Here is a 16,201-nt window from a genome sequence, read left to right as displayed (position 1 = left end):
AACGTGTGCTTGTGTATGAATAGTTCAGCAAAATATTGGAATTGTTTTGCTTTCAATAAAGTGACAGAAAAATGCATTTGACAGAAAATGGTTTTGTGTGTCCGGTACATACATATATCACTATGATGTGTTTCTGAGTTTAGTTAGGTGTATTTGTGTTCAGTATGATAATTTAAATGTAATCATCAGCAGGACAGAGCCAGATCAGACTCAGAGGTCACAGAATGCGCAGTGAGGGGGTGACCTTTTCATGCGTGTGTAGATGTCTGTGATCCTGACATTTTCCTATGACGCCTGTGAGAACAGTGCAGTTTGATAAACACAAACCCCAACTGAGGCAGATCTGAATGATTCTCACATAAACAACATGGAATATTCTAATGTGACTTTGTTATTGGAGTGGGTGGGATATATCCCAGAACCAAAGGAAGAGGTGACTCATCTTACAGACCTCCGGGACTGAAACATCATACGTTAAAAACACTTGTCCAATCGCCTGATCACAATAACAAAGTATGTGTATATATATATATATATATATATATTTATGTGTGTGTATGTGTGTGTGTGTGCGTGTGTGTGTGTGTGTGTGTATGTGTGTGTATACATAAATTGTCATATTATAAGTGAAAAAAAAGGTATTTATATTAAAATTCAATTGAATTGTTTTACACTTTTTAATTAGATCTTTCATTATTTCATAAATACACATGAATATTATATAATATTGACCATATTCTACATCCCTAATCCTACCCAATACCTAAATTTAACAACTACCTTACTAAGCAGTAATCAGGAGTTTATTGAGACAAAAGTCATAGACAATAGTTAATTAATAGTGAGAATTTGTAGCATTTGGACCAATCAGACACACAACTATTTGTTATATTTAACAAATAATCTTGTATGCCCCCTCACCTAACCAAAAGGCCAACTATGAGGGTCTGTGGACCCTTCCCCCGAAATGCATCTAACACCTAAGAAAGGCAGAACAGTCCTCTGGTTCCATGGAAACCCATCTGATAACACTAGTTTATTGCTCAAAGGAATGCGGGCAGAGCAACTCACTTCATTTCCCCTCAGGAAAAAGACATTATGCCATAAAAATGGATTCTTCTCTAATTAATTCATAGAAAAACCTTTCTCTGAATGAACACACATATCTTCAGGTCATTGTGTATATTATTACTGTTCTTGTATATGTTTTTGTGTATTGTATACTGTTTTATGCATGCTTACGATAGATCACTAGTTAATATCACATTAACTGTACCATGTTTAGTCTCTATCAATTCGTCTTCGGATGATCTAATTGAGAGTGAACATTACACGTTGATACCTATGCAACATATTAGTGTCCTAAGAATCTTTAGTAGTTTGAACATGGTAATTTGCATAGGTAATTCGCCTGGGTTAATGCACAGAAACAAAAAGTCGTAAAACTTTCCCTCCAAAAGTTCAGGACTCCATTGGCTCTTTGACACCCCAGAGGTGTGACCTCTATAGCAGATAAAGCTCTCACATCAGTGATGCCCCTGCAGTCTGTGTTCTGTTAGATCACAGTGAGGATGAGGAGGATGCGAGCTAGAACTCTCCTGGACCCTTAAGTTTTTGTGCCAGGCCTTGTGGCCTTGACTCTCTATTCAACAAAGGATCCTCGGATCTCAGCAGATCTCTTTCTTAGCTCTTTTTCCCTTTTCTACCTGGGAAAAAACTACCAATTACCACCGAGCCTTAACATCTTTTGGAGTTCATCACCCTTCAAACCCAGAAGAACTTGAAGAACTCCAACACCACCAAACCTTCAAACCATCAGAACTTTCATCCGAGACTGCATCCGGACACTCGTTCAACGACCAAAGGCATTGCAAGTATCACACATTTCACTAAACGAAACAGAGGTTTAGTATAAGCTATAGACCCCGTTATAAATGGTGCTGATGGTTTTATTCAGGTGGTTAACTGACTCTTTTCATAGCTTCATTCTCTGGTTTCCTGATGGTTTCATCCATCAACTCTCATTTGCCCTTTCCCCATGTATGAGTGATTGTATGTTTGTTTGTTTGTTTGTTAGACTAGTTTGAGTTAGTGTTTAGTTAATAAAATTATTGTGCACAAATTACATGAGTTTCTGATTCTGCCTTGCAAATTAATGTCCCTTTATGATTTTTGATCCTTACTACATGCTCTAATGTATTACAGTTTTTCTCAGTCGCTTTGGTGCATTTCTCAGATCAGAAATGAAATTTTCTAAATTACTTGTTCAACCTCCACATCATCTAGTCACTTGTGCACATCATAAAAGCAGTTTCTCATTCTTTTGAACAAGTTGCGATTGCTTTGGTATATTCATGCAACTGATTATGTACATTTGTCTTCTGTTTCCTACATTATCAGTTACTATTGTCATGTTGCTCAAAATGTATAGTTCTCTGTGGAATAGTCTTTCCCCTCAAAACATCAAGTCATTAGTTCATCATGTAAGTCATTAGATGCAAAATGGTTGATCTACTTGTCATAAACTGCCAAGCATATTTTCTACACATCTCTATTAGACTTTTTGTCAATTTGCCATGAATTGTGCAAGCGAATCTTGACACAATTCATGTGTCAAGATTCAATTGAAAGCGTATATATACAGACAGAGGACAACACAAAAGTTACAAATTCTGACGATGGATGAATATCCAGAAAACGATCAGGGTGAACAGACGAGAGGAAGAAGAGGAGTAAGGATGCATGGAAGTGTACAAAGGCAAAACAGAGGAAGAGGCAGAAGAGGCCAAGGGCAGAGGTGCATATCAGATGAAATAAGGGCCACTGTTGTGGACCATGTTGTCAATCATGGGCTTACAATGGCTGAAGGGTGCAGCTAAATATTGGGAGAATGACCATATCCTCAATAATTCAAACATTTCGAAACTTGTACTTTTGAAAGGATATATGACATACATAAGAAATGCAGCCTTCTGCATTTCATTACAGTAACTGTCATCCAAACTGTTGCCATAGTTTACATCAGAAAATACTAACAGAGAGCACTGTTATATTGACAACATCTTGTTTGTGAACAATGACGCAAGGACTTTTCATTCTGATGACACTGATATGTTCATTGACATAAATACTTACTTTTGAGAGATGAACTAAAGATTCTGAGTAAGTTACAGGCTTTTGCAGGTAATCTATTGTGGGGTGCTGTTTGTACGAATTGTTTTGAGAAATGCACAATTTGCTTCTTTGCAAATATTAAGGATGAAGAACTGTAATACTTAGGAAAGTATTTTCTGTGGCCAAGAAAATATCCTTTTCTTAGAATTGATATGAACTTGCACTGAAAGTTCGCTGGACAAACAGATCAGCTGATGGCAATTTATTTCTACAGTTATTACTGTCAGCCGATATAAATAACTGTAATTAATCATAATTAATTGTAATTATTTATATACATTTCCCTTTTGAGCTAATTTGCTACAATTGGACCTTCAAATGTGACCATGTACACTGCCGTTCAAAAGTTTGGAATCAGTCAGGTTTGTTTGTCATCAAGGCTGCATTTTGTTGATCCCAAAAAAAATTAAAACTGAAATATTATTGGAATTTAAAATAATGTGTTTCTATTTGAATATACTTTAAAATATGATTTATTTCTGTGATGCAAAGTTGAATTTTCAGCACCATTACTCCAGTCTTCAGTGTCAAATGATCCTTCAGAAATTCTATGCTGATTTATTATAAATGTTGGAAACAGTTGTGTTTCTACTTGCTTTTATTCAGCAAGTGATAATTAAGGTTTATATTGTTAGAAAATATTTCTATTTTAAATAAATGCTGTTCTTTTTAACTTCTTATTCATTAAAAATCCTGAAAAAGGTTCTAAACATTTTGAAGCAGCACAACTGTTTCCAACATCGATAATAAAATCAGCATATTAGAAGGATTTCTGCAGGATCATGTGACACTGAAGACTGGAGTAACCAGTAATGATGCTGAAAATTCAGCTTTGCATCACAGGAATGAATTATATTTTAAAGTATATTAAAATAGAAACCATTATTTTAAATTTCAATAATATTTTACAATATTACTGTTTTTTTCTGTATTTTTGATCAAATAAATACAGCCTTGATGAGCAGAAGGGACTTCTTTAAAAAACATAAAATATCCTACTGATCCCATACTTTTGAATGGCAGTGTGCCCCCCCCCCCCCACACACACATTTATTTACATATAGACACACACACACACACACACACACACATATATATATATATATAGGCAGACAGACAGACAGACAGACAGACAGACAGACAGACAGACAGACAGATAGACAGATAGACAGATAGACAGATAGATAGATAGATAGATAGATAGATAGATAGATAGATAGATAGATAGATAGATAGATTATATTGTGTGCGTTAAGCTAAAGTGAATTCCCTCTTCTGTCCAAATTCTTTAGTCTCAGATGCACACCTTACATACCCTCTCCTTCTCTCACTCACTCTCTGTGTCTTTTATTCTCTGAGGTTTACTGGTTATTTCGGTCAAAAGCCAAAATGAGACGCTTTAGGCAGCAACCCCAGAAGCAGCCAGCAATAAGAGGGATATTTATATCAATCCATGGGGTCAGTGTGTCTGCCTGTCTGAAAGAAAGAGAGAAGGGTGTGTCTACTCTCTGCTCCCACAGTCCTGTTCAGCAGCAGTGCTACCGCACACTCTTCTGAGGTTGGAGAACAGAGCACACGGCCACACGGTTCTGATGTGGTGGTGTATGTGTGTTTGGGGGGGGATAATAGCAGAAGACTGGGGGGCTGGTCTGCATGAGGTGGATGCCAGGAGGAGACTGAAACCCCCACTGAAGCAGCACTGCGCACTGACTGAGAAGCAGTCCACTTCACTCTGAGCTCTGTCATTTTCCTAAGTGATTCATGAACCATACTGTCCACCAAACCATGAGAATAATCCTTAAAATAATAAAGCTACAGCTCCCCTTTTAATCAAGGCATTGTGTTCCATTCCTCTTTTAGTTCAGTGATAGTTTTTTCCCTTCATTTCTCAGCGTGAGGAAAGTGGTGTCTGGATTCTGGTAACCTAAATTAGGTTTCTGTCTAGTTTTACTTGGACAACACTAGTTACAGTACAGCATAATATGACAGAATTTAGCTGTTGTCAAATGTTTTAATCCCTTTGAAAAATGCCTGCACAAAATCCCTCAGTAACATAAAATTGTGGAAATTGTTTGCACATGAAAACTATAATTACAATTTCAAAGAGATTATAATTGATGCGATTATAATAATTACAAGTGTTTTGAGTTACAAGAGTTACAAATAAATTTGTTTCCATGACAAAGCCAACATACCACCATTATTCAAACTTCAAATCTCTCATTACGATGCATTAAATATTCAAACAACATAAGAAATAAATTAGTTTCAACCTCAAAAGATTTTTGACTTTTAGTCAAGGCTGTTTTCCAATTCTTAAAATGAAGAAAAAAAAAAAACGCAACAGCTTGGTTTATACCTCTTTTCCCTGCACACCAATCGGACCACATAATGACCAGCAGCTAATGCTATTTAGCCTCCCAGAAGCTTCCGATAACATGCATAACATTGTATGTGCTGTGAGGAAACACTCCATTTCATCTATTATGACAAATAAACTCCTCTGCGTATGGTGTGTGGGGTCTGGAGATTTTTATTTGAAGTCTGGTCTTGTCTGATCTGGTTTCTTCATCATTGCGCTGCAAACAAATTTAGATGAACTCAGCACGAGTCTGGGCAACATTTAAGAACAGATGGAGAGATGACTAGTAATAAAGCTATCAGCTCTCTTTAAACACACACACACACACGAACAAACTGCACAGATGTACCTGACTATTCTGCAATGTTATGATTCAGACTTTCCCTCTTCTTTTCAGGACGGTATGCTACAGTGCCATTTGTGTGAGGCTGTGTATGATTACTCCCAGGATAGACAGATGAACATAACTCACAAAGTGTGCCTGTTAAATGCTGTACAACAAAACACATGCAGATACACCTATACACACAGTCTATACCAGAAGCCCCTGCTGTATGTTAGCACACACTGACATGATTCAGTGTGTCACCACTGTAAAATGAGTCAGAAATTACTCCCACATAAGACATCCCTGGCTGGCCCTACTAAGGAAGTCTCACTGTATATTCCTCAGGGATGCCTAGAGCTCTGTCCAAGTCATCAGGACTGCCTCACTGCTCTTATTATGGTAATTTGATTCAGACATCAAAATGACTGGAGAAATTAAATATTTCTAGAAACACTGCCATGTAATAAGTTGTTTCATTTTCTAATGCAGAATGCATGCAGAGAAGTTAAGTAGGATCAACTATACAAGCACTATTTAGGCCGAGACTAGTGCCCAAACATCTGTACTAAGCATACTGCAAACACACACAGACACCTAGACATGCACATGCAAGCACTAATGGAAAAAGACACAGACAAAAAGAATGGACCAAATAACTGAATCTGGAGAGGGGATACAATTTGTTTTAGCAGAAACATGCAGAAGTTATGTGTCTGTTTCCATGTGAATAATTTAAATGATTTCATATTCTGGGGTTTTCGTGTGTGTTATTCAAAAACCACTTCACAGCAGCCTTTCCTATTTGAGTTTTCAAACATACAGCTTGTAAAGAGTTCTGCTATTGAGATTTCTATTCATTAAGTCTGTTACAAACATTAAGGATGAAATATGAGCAATTTAACTGTGCTCTAAAATTCACACAATTCACACTGGAAAATCTCTGGGGAATTACTGGCACTTGCGCTGGTAAGAATCCTGTTGGCTACAGCTTTAAAAATGTTCTGTGGGAGGCTAATTCATACGTTGGCATAGTACAGTTTATGTAGAACTGTTTCCATTTTTCAACCATTTAGTGCACTGGTCTCAAACTCAGTTCCTGGAGGGCCACAGCTCTGCACAGTTTTGCTCCAACCCTAATCAAACACACCTGATCCAGCTAATTAAGGTCTTCAGGATCACTAGAAACTTCCAAGCAGGTGCGAGTTGGAGCTGGTTGGAGCTAAACTCTGCAGAGCTATGGACCTCCAGGAATTGAGTTTGAGACCACTGATTTAGTGTAATTATCCACAGTCTAGACTACTGTAAAATATTATATATATATATATATATATATATATATATATATATATATATATATATATTAGTTCTTAGATTAAATAAATATTTTTGGGGTGAAATCTTGTAAAAAAAATAAATAAAGAAAGAAAATAAAGATTTACATAATTATTATAGTTTTTCTATTCAGAAGTAGTTTTTATTCACTAAATGTAGGGTAGGTGATTTCGGAGAGGCTAACAATAGCTTTGAAAGCATAAGATCCCACTCTCCTAGCAAATCACTCTCCAAAGCCACACCTCCTCCAAAACACATGAATGCAGACAGAGCAGAGACTAACCAGTGGCACAATGTTGGTTGAGGGTTGAATGCAACACTGTCAGATTACCTCATGTCTCATTAAACAGTGAGAAATCATTTTAGTACAAAGCGCATAATATGTGTGGAATAATTGACGACGGGCTGTTGAATTATTAGAAAAGTAATGCACACACCTGTGATGTGGATTATTTTTTATAATAATTCAACGGTCTGGAGTCAATTATTCTGCTTATACTACGGTTACCACATCGGTCAGATTCATTTCTTCTGCATCTCATCCAATGCCTCTGTTGCTAATTCCATGTCATTTTAGACCTAGTAAGGGAGGCTTGAGCTGTTGATAGCAGACTAATGCAGTTAATAACTTAGAAAGAGAGGGAGAGAGAGAAAACGTATGAATGACCTCTCTAAGTCTGTCCGTCTCTCAACAGTGTTCAGCAGCAGTGTCTCTACTAACAGTGAAACTTTAAGTTAATTTTCCTCATAAACAGCGCTGTTGTTACCTCGCTTGTGAGAAATCGCTTGTGTTCTTGACAAATAGAATTCCTGAAAATATTTAGTTTTTTAGACTTGCATAACATTTTATGTTTAAGGAATAAATGTAATAATTAAGTAGATAAATTCAACTCAATAAAGCTATGTAAGCTGTTTCCTTATGCACCTCATCACCATTCATTCATTTTTTTACTTTCCTACAGTTTTATTTCTTGTCCAGTAATCATGAGAAAATACACTACAAACCATACTTCATTTAAAAAGAGAATGAGCATATAAAAAAGAGAAACAAAGCCAGCAAGCAGGCAGACAGTGATTACTGGGTATATAAGAGACAGAAACATACAGTATGCAAAAAGGGCCCTGTGGTAAGAAAGATGGAAGGAAACCATCTCTTTTCCTAATTCTATCTCTCTGTGTGTAGTAAGGTCAGAGGGTTTGGGTCAGTGAATGGAGTTCAGAGTGAAGGATGTGGTCATCCTGATGAGAGGTTTAAGACAGTAGTGGTTCAGCTATATAGTATAGTAGATTCAGAATAGATGTCAGATCACAGCACTCTCTGCAGCTTAACACAGCTTTGCTTACTCTGTGCCACTCAAACTAACACCACACATTATATCTCTCACTATTGCAGTCTAGCTGTCAGAGGAAAATGCGTATCTGCTTAAGTCAAATACTGCTACTCTGTTTCAAGTGAGAATACTATCTCAACAGTTGTTTATGAGCGCTATTCATTTATAGCAAACCTTTAAACCAGGGGTCTCCAACCCTGCTCCTTGAGTGCTACCATCCTGTAGCACAATCAAGCACATCTGAAGCAGCTAATCAAGCTGTTCATTGTTACTTGATAATTATAGGCAGGTGTGTTGAAGCAGGGTTGGAACTCAAGTCTGCAGGAAGGTATAGCTCTCCAGGAGCAGGGTTGAAGATCCCTGCTTTTTAAAAAAAATGTATGATGTACACACAATCTTCAGGATCGCAGTGTCCTGGACACCAATATTTTAACGATTTTGGAAAGATGAATCTCTGCTGACCAACTGAGATTTTGCAATGGAGATATTTTTGGTAGTATTACAGCACAACGTGAGTGTATATGAGCACTGTTTGTGTTTGGGATCTGGAAACTGTAACGTCATATAAGACTTAACTATCGGATAAAATAAAAAAGAATTGAACAGAATAAAATAGAATAGAAAAAGTGGAATATATGCCACAGAAACAGTGACAAAAAATTGCACTACCATTCAAAACCGAGTGAGATTTTTTATTTATTTCAAGATTTATTTATTTATTTATTTTAATCTGTCACGCTTACCAAGGCTGCATTTGACAAAAAATACAGTTACTGTAAAAACAATAATATTGCGAAACATAATTATAATTTTAAAATAATGTTTCAGTCTTCAGCGTCACATGATCTAATTTGCCAGTTTGGAGCTCAAGAAACATTTCTTATCAATGTTGAAATGAAGTTTTGTTGAAACGGTCATACATATTTTAGTATTCTTTGACTATTTTATTTGCATTTATTTGAAATAGAAATCTTTTGTAACATTATAAATGTCTTTACTGTGACTTGGTCAATTTAATGCATCTTAGCTGAAGAAAAGAAGCAATTAAATCTCTCTGACCTCAAACTTTTCAATGGTAGTGCATATTATGTATAATAGACTAAAATACACTATACTAATGCTATAAAGTATATAACAGCAATCAGAGTTTAGATGATAGCTGTTAGAAAGAAGAACTTGTTTAATTGTAATGTCTTGGTTGTGACTGACCTTTATTGATCATGTGTTTCAGTATTTTGTTTGTTAGGGTGTCATGCGTCAACTGCATAATGACTGTGTAAAATACACTGTTTGGGAATGAGATGCTAAGCACCTTATCATGCGCCCTTTCATTAACTCTGAGAGTCTCCTTTGCTCTTTACTTTATGTAAACACATGTTGACAAAAAGAATGTCTGACTCAGTCTCTGGCAGCGTGGGACTTCCGGATAAATGGAGCCTTGATTAGTTCAGTCACCTCGGATTAGTCTGGAAGTGCAGTGCAGAAATCCATTTTTATACTTTATCAATGTCTTTCACAAAGATCACAGATGCAACAGCCAATCACAATCAGCCAGAGAGGAAACAGCTCAATGAGTTCCAATGACACAAGAGCTGAAGAGGATGAGTCACTGACTACCAGCTGATCTTTCATTGTGTTAGATGAAAAAAAAAGAAAAGATAAATAGCAGAAGCTACTGAAGATTCTGATGGCTGCCATCATGCACTGCTATGCAATGGATAGTAGGGTCAAGGACCTTAGCAAGCATTGTGTATTCCTAACTTCTTGTGCTTACTTTGCTAAGAAAGTCTGCTAGGTATGTCTAAGTAAAGTAAATGCAATCAATCAGTATGTATACATATCCCAAAATAGTAAACAACTACTTTCACTGACCTCCTGGAAATTTTGTGTTTTATTGTAAGATCGATGTTACACAGGCATCCTCAACTCTTCGTGCCTCCAAACCAAAAGTGCTACGAAAAAAACAGAGAAACATCAGAGCTCTGTAATTAAACACACCCGAAAAGCGATGATGTGGTTACATTCATTTACATATCAATAGCTTGTGTATTATTATTTTATTATTATCATTATTTTCGGCTCATTTTTATTTTCAATCACTTTTTTTTTCTTTGGAAAAAAGTTCTCTCATCTGATATATTAATTTCTACTGCTTCAGCATGTTGTGTTAGCACTGTCTTGACAATGATGTCACTCTTCTGTATTTCATTATTAAATGGATGTAAAAATGTTGAGGCTTGTACTTCTTGTTCTTTTTATGCGGAGTGATAATTCAAAGCGAACTGCGATGACTTAGTGGTGCTGATGACAGAGAGTGTGGACCAGTTTAGGAGGCAAGGGCCTAGAAAAGAAAACGGTGCTGAGAGCTGGATCGCTCGCGCACAAACACAGCCCTCTGTCTCCCCCTACCGTTCACTGCACATGATAGAAAACTAGCCACAACGTTTCTGGCAGTATCGACAAACAAATAAAGAAAGAAAAGTAATTTTGTGGGAAAATTAGTTTGTATTCACTAATCACTCTTGATGTAAAATGACACCATACAGAACAATTTGACAGTATGCATAAACAGTACATAATCCACATTAACTGAGAGGAAGCAGGCAGTGGAAATGCATTATATTGGACATATGTTGTGTATTGCGTAGCATTTGTACAAGACAGTTACTTAGCTAAATCACCATATATCCAAAATACATGATGTAATGCAATATTACCAGAAATAAAATGCTTTTGAAATGAATTATTAAAACACTTTTGTGTTTATCGCAATGTGAACGTTGTGTCTGAATGCGTCTGGCGGCTTGACGCGACGATATAATAGGATGACTTAAATTATCACGGATAAAACATTAATAAAATACCGTCATTTATTGAATACGCGAGCAAATCTCTTTCCTGTTGTCCTAACAATATCTCTGGCCCACGCTGGATGCACATTATTTGTAACTTCACTCAACATGAGTTTCACCGAGTTTACATCCGGGGTTTTTCCCTAGGCAATGGGGGGCGCACTACAACCGTTCCTTAGGCAAAGTGAAATAAATTCGCCGCACCGTTACATAAACTAGTTCTCTTCTTCTAAGTGTTCTTTCGCGCTCGGCAATAATCATCTCGACCTGGTTTGCGACAATATTAAATTAATTTCCAACGTGACGAATAATGTGTTCTGTTGGACGAGTTATTTTGTGCGTTATACGGCATGGTTTTGCTGTCCCATTATCTCTCTCCGGCGCGCATTGATACGCCGAGCGCACAAGCTGGGGGTGAATGGGATGGAAGAAGAGTTCTTGTTTTGTATATCAGTTTCTGTCTTTTTATGTATTTTTGGTTCAAAATCAAGCGAAGATTCCTTCTGTTACACTGTACAAAACTTTAGGGCGCAAAAGGGAGTAAATTCATCCGCGGGATAGGGTTTTAGTGGTGAAATGCTCGGCTGTTTGTAGATATATATTTAAATAATTGGTGAGTGTGTGTAAGTGTATGAAGATCGGGGTTTGACTGCTGGAGGAGTGTGTACAAGGGTAAGTGCACCTCGGTTTTTTCATCTTAATTTTGTGAAGTTTTGTGAGCGGTGAAACTCTTTTCTCGTTCTTTATGTGCCAATGTCGGTAGTGATTTGAGTGGATGTGAAAGCGCAGAGCCAGCGCTGGGGGTTTTGTTCATTTCTCTTTATTGTAGGAGTTGCAGGAGAGAGAGAGTGCAGCTGCAGTCAACGAAACGTTATAACTTACAGCCGTTACACAATAACGCCTCGAATGGCATCGAAACACCCTTTAAACGACACTTGGGTCGCAGAATTGCGTTAAAATGGATGGAAATGTGATTCCAGCGCGTGCCGTAGTTTTCACACCATGCAGTCAAACAGTCATGGGATGCCATTATAAATGCACTTTGCGCGTACATTCACATTCACAAGAGCAAGGGACGAGATCTCGAGCCATAAACCTGATAAAGTGTGTGTGTATGTGTACTCTTGATGTGTTGAGCTCTCGCGGTGTTGAGCTACTATTATTGTTAAGAGCCGCTAGGGCGACAAGACGTGTGATCATGAAAGATTTTTCCCAGTTCGTGTTCTCGGCACCACGCCTTGACATATCAGCACAAACCCGAGCTCGCTGTAACGAAGTCTCCTTAAATCTGCTCTCTTAAATCTGTGAGGAAAGTTGTAGGCCCTGTGTAGTGAGTTTGATGTGTGATTGTGTGAGCGTATAAAGTGATGGTGCTGTTTCCGGTGTGGATGCGCTGGAACGCTAATGATGCTGATGAGGAGGATGATGATGACCTTCTCAAGCTTTCAGATGGCGCTCGGTCCGCTTTAACGACCGGGCCGCCAAGAGCTGCTTTCTCAGTGTGTTTCACAAGATTGTGTGTCTTTTTTGTGTTAGTGCCGTTTTAGTGATTAGCTCAGCTGGTACTGAATGGCCGTCAAACACTATGGTTTATTCCTCATCAAAATCACACCCTGTTTTAGATCTTCCTTTCTTTTTTAGCTCGAAATGGCTACATGTAACAAGTTATTAAAGAATACAGGATTCTCTTCTCTTCAATTTTGCCATGTTTTATGCATGTGTAGCTGTGCTCTTACATGATCAACTATGTTGACTGTACAGACATTTTTTTCTTCTCTCCACCTGCTTTTTTCTGCGATGAATTCATCCTGTAAAATACTTGCATTACCTTGACGTTTCACCCTTAATGTGCAATGAACTCAATATTTATGTATGCATTATCAAATAATCCAATTTCATGCTTTATTTGAAATATTGCTTTTATTTTTAGTTTTACAGTTGTATATACACAGTTTTATATGTTGTCAATAACATGTAAAATATCAGTGTTTACCTCAATGTTAGTGCTCTTCAAACTGCATGTTGCCATCATGTTACTTTAACATAAAGATGGTGAGTGGATGCCAGAGTTTTTTATACCAAGTCACTTGACCTGAGTGCTTTCAGGGCCCCCTTTTCAGTATTTTTTTTCTCAGACATAAGGCCCACACATTCACTGCCCTCCCCCCAACCTCTCAAATGTCTGTTTCCCCCAGGAAACAGAACCCATTTAAGGATTAAACATGTCATAGATACTCACAAAATGTATTCAGTTGAATAAAATATATGTTCATGCTCTCAGCAGTACAGTGACAATCTCCAATATAATATAAACATGAATACATTTTCTCTCAGAGTGAATGTTCACCACTAAAATGACACCCTAAAATTTGTTATAAATAATTGGATGTTAGTCCTCGAACATTATTGCAGTGTCTCAACTCTCAAGTTATTGGGATCGGCTCCAGCATCCATGGAGAATGGATGTTCTGAAGAGTTGGCTTCTAGACTAATTGATGGAGAGATGCAAAGGTTACAAAGACTTCATTAAATTCCAAACCTGTCAGTTCCGACAATTTGGCGAATCCTACATCTCTCTTTCACCTCATCTCCATTTTGTTTTGAATATTTTTGCCCTTATATTACCATTAATAAAGTCCTGCAGTGATAATGTATTTTTGTAGGCCAACCCGGAGGTTAGCATCACCCTGGTTAATACAGAAAATAAGCTCTGTTAACAACAAAAGTTACCCATAAATAAACACAACTTTTACAAATTTTGAAGCCTAAATACAATTGGCAGTAGTAAAAAGCTAAACATAGGCAATAAGCTTTGAATCCTTCGGTCTTAAAAAAACAAAAAAAGTTCAGTGTGATGACATTTAATGTCCCTGAAAACCTCTGTAATCCCATTTAGCAATCAACTTTTTCAACATACCTAAAAGCTTTAAAAAAATAATTTAGGGGATATTACTGATGTATTTTGTTGTAGAATAAAATGAGAAAATGTATTGAGTCTCAACCACAGAACTTACTTCAGGCATTTAATCAAAAATCCATTTCAAAACAAAACAAAAACATTTACTTGAATCGGATTGAACCGGAAGTGCAAAAATGCTGATTTATTTCAAGGTTGTGGGCTACAAAAATATATAATCCCTGCACTACTCCATTAACATATATAATATTATATTAAGTATTCCAGAAAATATTAAAGCAATCCATTCACCTTCATCATCATGAAGGATTATATCAATATGTGAACTTAAGAAATGAAACATATAGCCTGCTGTGCATATATGAGTGAATTAAGTGTTAAGCAATTTCATATGTGAAAGAACACTGCTTTGAGTGCAGGCCTTGAAAGTTTGGTTAAATTTGATTGGGTTCGCATGCAAGCATAGGACAGAGAATGAGAAAGGGTGTATCATGTTCCTTTTCTCTAAGGAGTAGGGTAAACTCACGTAAATGCGGGGGGGTGGTGATGGCGCAGTGGATAAGACACATGCCTTTGGTGTGAGAGACCCGGGTTCGAATCCACTGTGAGACACCAATGTGTCCCTGAGCAAGACACTTAACCCCTAGTTGCTCCAGAGGCGTGCGACCTCTGACATATATAGCAATTGTAAGTCGCTTTGGATAAAAGCGTCAGCTAAATTAATAAATGTAAATGTACCTATTAAGCACACTTCCATATTTGAGATCAGATTATAAAAAGAAAAAAATAATTTATTATCCTAGTTGATGTCTTAACCAATTGATGTGTTTGTTACTATATACCCCCTGTAATTTGAAGTCAATCAGATCATCGCACACTGAGATATGGGTCTCCATGTGTTCACACTGTCTGGCGGCCATTTTGAAAACGGTCTAAAAACTTTCACCAAAATAAGAGCCCCTAATATGTGCGTTTTTTTTTTAGATGTTTAAGCCTTTATTTTGGGTATGTTTCACTACTTATTGTAAAATTAAGAGATTAATGTTCAGACTTTTGCATATTATAACCTGGAACTTGGATGTGGGAAATAATTACAGTTAGATCCAAAAGATAGTTTTAGCAGCATAGCACAGATGCTACAGAACACAGTTAGCTGACTAGCGGTTTAAGATTGTGTGCTACGCTAGTATATTACATTAAAGGCATTACTGGTTTGTATTTTAAAATCCATAATATTACAAATTAGCAGTTTATTGCTGGTCTGTGGTTTTACACTTCTGTTATTTTTAAAGATTTCATATTATTGCAAGGTGAGCTTAAAGGGTACACGACTGAAAAACACAGCTTCAGTGTGACATCAATAAGAAAAAGTATAATTTCATAGATATTGTTAATAATAGTTGTTCATAATAAAATATGAACTTAATACATACATGACCTAGACTATTTATTTAGCAAAATCCTGTCACTTTAATAAATATTACATGAAATTTATTAAACATTGTTGCTGCTCCCATTAAGCTCAGTGTGCTCTAAGCTCTTCCACATTGAACGTCTATGTAAATACTTCATAAACAGACTTTAAATATTAACTGATGGTCGTCACGTTAAGTTAACTTAATCGATTTTCTATGGATTCTGTCAACTCAAATCTGCAGACTGGCTCTGATCTTTGGCAACTAGCATCAACTTCTCCAGACTGTAAATCTGTGGAAAATCGGGGAATAAAATCATGTTGTGCAGTGGTTCAGTGGTGCAGTGGTATATATATATAAACTATAATTAAAATGAAAAAAATAACAGCACCACCTCTCTTGTAGGCTATTCTGTGATGCTATTCTGTGTTTCGGAGCAGCTCAAGCCATTTCTCATCGCGCTGTCACTGTGAAATACAGACATGAGCAT

At 36.9% G+C, this 16,201-nt stretch overlaps 1 protein-coding gene across 2 annotated transcripts in view; it reads left to right on the top strand.

The window, feature by feature from the left end:
* The first annotated feature begins 11,776 nt into the window (after window positions 1-11,776).
* Window positions 11,777-16,201, top strand: part of LOC306869696 (PHD finger protein 21A-like) — a 42,546-nt gene continuing 38,121 nt past the window's right edge. For both annotated transcript variants that reach the window (XM_079416567.1, XM_079416566.1), the window contains exon 1: window positions 11,777-12,051. The gene's annotated coding sequence lies outside the window, so the exon portion shown is untranslated. The remainder of the gene's footprint in view (window positions 12,052-16,201) is intronic.

Source organism: Barbus barbus (genome assembly GCF_936440315.1).
Source record: "Barbus barbus genome assembly, chromosome: 1".
Lineage (NCBI taxonomy): Eukaryota > Metazoa > Chordata > Actinopteri > Cypriniformes > Cyprinidae > Barbus > Barbus barbus.
This window is presented reverse-complemented; position numbering and strand designations above follow the sequence as displayed.